Genomic DNA, 4,763 nt, shown 5'->3' on the forward strand with positions numbered 1-4,763 from the left:
ACTTATTTCTTTTCCTTACAAGATAAAGAATGGATGGAAATGTCATTACTTCCATAGATCCATAGGATAAGAAGTATATTTCTGCAAACTCTAAAGAGTAGAATCCACTATCTTGGAAAATGCGAGTATTTACCCAGGGCCTTAGCAAATTAACCCTTAGCCCTTCAGAATCATGCAGTACTGTCCCACACCAGAAGGGTTGCAGGGAAGTGAAGTCCTCAATGGAGAATTAGACAAATTCACAATTATAATTACAGGATTCAACAAATCCTTCTGAGAAACTTATAAAACTACTAAATAGAATATCAGGACGATATTTAAGCTCTGAAAAACACAATCAACCAACAAGATCTAGTTGCCATGTATAGAACATCTGAGTCTAATCAACATATATAGAACATTCCAGTCAGTAACAGCAAAAAACTTATTTTTAATGTATTCATGGAAGATTCACTAACACAGACTCATACTGAGCTATAAAACAAACCTGAACAAGTTTGAAAATAATTAGTATTATACTGGGTGAGGTGGTACACACATGTAATCCCAGCAATTTGACAAGCTGAGACAGGAGGATCATATGTTTGAGGCCAGCCCAGGCAACTTACAAATTCTCTGTTTCAAAATAAATAAATAACATGAGTTAGGGATTCAACTCAATAGCAGAGTGCTTGACTAGCATGCAAAAGGCCCTAGGTTCAATTCCCACCACCATCACCACAACAAAAAGTTTGATATCATGTTCTCTGACCATAATAGAACCAAGTGAGAAATCTAAACACGTAGAAATGAAACAACATATGTATATATAACCCATGGCTCAAGGAGAATATGTCAAAGGAAATAAAACAATAAAGAAACAGAATTAAAATAAAACTATAACACATCAAAATGTTTGGGATATAGCTGAAGCAATGATGAAAGAGAAATTTATAAATTTAAGTTCTTATGTTAGTAACCTTAAGTTAATTCTTAATTAATTAGTAATTCTTAAGTTTCCACCTTAAGAAACTAGAAAAAGAAGAAGAAATAGAAGTCACAAGAATGGTAATAATAAATATTAGGATTTCAAATTGAAAATATAGAAACTATAGGGAAAAATCAAAGAAACAAATGTTATTTTCAAAACTGTAACTTAAACAGATAATCCTTTAGCAAGATGGAAAAAAATATATGAAACAGATGGTTCCAATCCCCAGTGCCAAGGAATATCACTCCTGATTCTGCAACTCTTAAAAGTATAATAAGGGGGTGCCCATGGAGCTCTTGCTTCACAGTGGGGGCGATACCCTTAGTTTGCATGCTCTGGGACAGCTTGTCAGTGATGATATCCTAAGAAAAGGGAAATTTGTGGAGCAGCCCTTTGCTGCCCCAGAAGTAACCTTGTGGTCACAAAAAGATACTGCTCTTGGTGATTACTTGCAAAGTAATGAGACTAGATTGATAGAACAAGCCCCATTACCTCAAGTTGAACTTATAATAATTAGTATTATACTGGGTGAGGTGGTGTGGCACCTCATAGAGCTCAGCGAAAAGCTGTACATATTGAGAAAATAATGTTAAAATGAGTCCAGAGAAAAAGGACTGACAAATATTGAGAGTGCATTTTCTTTTTTCTTTTAAAGAGAGAGTGAGAGAGGGAGAGAGAGAGAGAATTTTTAATATTTATTTATTTTTAGTTATCGGCGGACACAACATCTTTGTTTGTATGTGGTGCTGAGGATCGAACCCGGGCCGCACGCATGCCAGGCGAGCGTGCTACCGCTTGAGCCACATCCCCAGCCCAAGAGTGCATTTTCAATGTAAATTGGTCTGATCTTTTGTTACAACAGTAACGGAAACCCACCAGGAACTACAGGAATTCCTACTGAAGCTTCCAAAGAAATTGTCTTCAGAGACTTCTGACAAGACCGTTTTAAGAGCCCTGAATCAGAGTGCCTTGAAAAGGAAGGAGAGGCAACACTCTGACCAGAAGCCTATCCTAAGGTAGCTATTTTCAATTTCATTACATGCTTTTCTACAGAGTCAAAAAGTACACAGCTTTTTTTGTTCTGTATCATCAGACTCTCTACACAATCTTAATAATCCTCTCTGGAGACTTCTAAGATACTAGAAAATTTAAAAGAAGCTTCGAGTCAAGAAGAAGATACCTTGCAGTACACCATAAGCCACAATAAACATACCAGGAAATGTTCCATTATGAATATTGATACAAACTGTGTTGAGAGCCACAGCTGAAGGGTCCCCAGCAAACTTCCAGCTGCCAGCAAACTTCCAGCTGCCAGCTGATGATTGGCTCACAGAGGCACCAGCAAACTTCTAGCTGCCGATTGATTGGCTCCTCTGCTGTGATGCTCATTGGGCTGTTTCCCCACCCTTTCAGACCACAGAGCTGCTCATTGGGGGACTTTTTTTGGCTCTGCCCATGCGACCCAGCCAATCAGCCTCAAGAGCAGGAGGAGGTGGGGAGATGGAGAGGCTTGTGGGAAGCTGGTGGTGGCAGTTGGGCTCTGAAGGTTTTCCTAAAGAGCTGTGTGGTTTGGCATGTGTGTTCTAAAAATAAAGTTAGTTTCTTTTGACAAGTGGCTCCTGAATTGTGCCCAGCCAGACTGTGGCATTATGAATATTGATACAAACTGTACTAGCTGAGTCACATTCTGTTGAAAAATGGAGCTTATCTTCAATAAAGAAGAAGAAAAGAAAGCCACAAATAGAAAAGGAGAAAATTAAGAAAATGGACAACAGACTGAATAGTAAAAAAAATATGGTATTATCAGCATAACTATGGTGGTACTGTGAAAAAATGTGAATTTGGATATTGAATCTGGATATTACGCATGTAGAGAAACATCTTCTGAGAGTTACAGTTCTCCATCTAGTCCACAACATGATGGAAGAGAAAATTTTGAAAGTGAAGAAGAAAAAAAATAGAGACACAGACAGCAATTCTGAGGATTCTGAGAATTCATCAACATCTAGATGTGCAGGTTATAGTTCTGTTAACCAGATAGATGGTCACTGTCAAGCCACCTGTTCCGATTGCATCACTAGGAAATGAGAATGAAAACATTATAGAAGATTCCTTGAACTTGCCCAAATATCCACATATTCTTTTTATGCCCACTTAATACTGTGGCATGCACAATGATGCCTAGAATTCTGAAGTTGTTATCCCTCTTTCCAAATCTGCAGATGGCAAAAAAATAGGGATGCTTGTTCCTAGTCCTGTTGCTATTTTTGCAATAAGGGATTCCACAGATTCAACCCTTGTGGAATCCTAGGACCAACAGCTTCTACTGGAGAATCAGAAAAACACCTTGAATTGCTGGCTTCCCTTTTACCTATTTCATCAACCTTCCTTTCACATAGCACTAGTCCTGCTTTCTACCTAACATTTCAGAGGCTAAAATTGCAACCACCACAGGGATCTTCTGAGAGTTGCACAGTTAATATCCCACAACCAACTGAAATTCTGAGCATCAGATCACCAAACACTGCCTTTATTCCTGTTCATAACCCAGGTAGTTTTCCAGGATCTCCTGTGGCTACTACAAACCCCATCACAAAATCTACATCCTAAACTGATACAGCCACCTCAATATTCATAGCAGCTCAATTCACAATAGCTAAACTGTGAAACAAACCTAGATGCTCTTCAATAGATGAATGCATAAACTGTGATATATATATATATATATATATATATACACAATGGAATATCAGTCAGCCTTAAAGAAGAATGAAATTATGTCATTTGCAGGTAAATGGACGAAGTTGGAGAATATCATGTTAAGCAAAGTAAAACAATTCCCCAAAACCAAAGACCAAATGTTTTCTATGGTAAATGGATGATGATCCATAATGGGTGCCGCAGTCTGGCTGGGCACAATTCACGAGCCACTTATCAAGCAGAAACGAACTTTATTTTTAGAACACACACGCTGCACCACATGAGCTCTTCAGGAATTCCCTCAGAGCACAACTGCCACCNAAACATGATAATATGTGGAAGCTTTTTGTATATGTGGAAGCTCTTTATTTGTATGTTTATCATTACTTTGATATTTGAAATGCTATGTACTGGAAAAGACATTTACATTTCTGGAACAGATTGAATTTTATGCAACCTTTTTTCTTGCAGTAAAAAATGAATCTGTTCCAAGTAAAGCTGCTATGAACATTTGTATACAGGTTTTTATATTATCAACATGTTTATATTCCATAAATGTATGAGAACATGCAGTGTTTGTCTTTCTGTACTTATTTCACTTACCATGTTGTATCAAAGTACTATTCATGTTTCTTCTTTTTTTAAATTTTTCTTTGTAGTTGTAGATGGACAGAATGCCTTTATTTTATTTGTTTATTTTCATGTGGTGCTGAGGATCGAACCCAGTGTCTCATGCATGCTGGGCAGGCACTCTACCACTGAGCTACATCCCCAGCCCTATCCATGTTTCTTCAAATGAAAGGATTTCATATATTTAATTGCTGAGTAGTATTCCATTGTGTATATGCAATACATTATTTAGTACATTGACAGATGATTCTATATTTTAGGTTTTGTGAATAGTGCCCTTATAGACATGGGCATGCAGGTACCTCTTTGATTTGATGATTTCATTTATTTTGTATATATACCAAGCAGTGAAATAGCTGGAGCATATTGTAGATCTATTTTTATATTTAAAATTATTTATTTATTTATTCACTTATTTAAATTTTGAGACATGGTCTTGTTAATTGTTTGCTTGGGTCCTCAC

At 37.1% G+C, this 4,763-nt stretch overlaps 1 pseudogene; it reads left to right on the forward strand.

The window, feature by feature from the left end:
• The first annotated feature begins 1,257 nt into the window (after positions 1–1,257).
• LOC107133732 lies at positions 1,258–3,580 on the forward strand (annotated as a pseudogene).
• Positions 3,581–4,763: the final 1,183 nt, after the last annotated feature.

Source organism: Marmota marmota, unplaced genomic scaffold (genome assembly GCF_001458135.2).
Source record: "Marmota marmota marmota unplaced genomic scaffold, marMar, whole genome shotgun sequence".
NCBI classification, from domain to species: domain Eukaryota; kingdom Metazoa; phylum Chordata; class Mammalia; order Rodentia; family Sciuridae; genus Marmota; species Marmota marmota.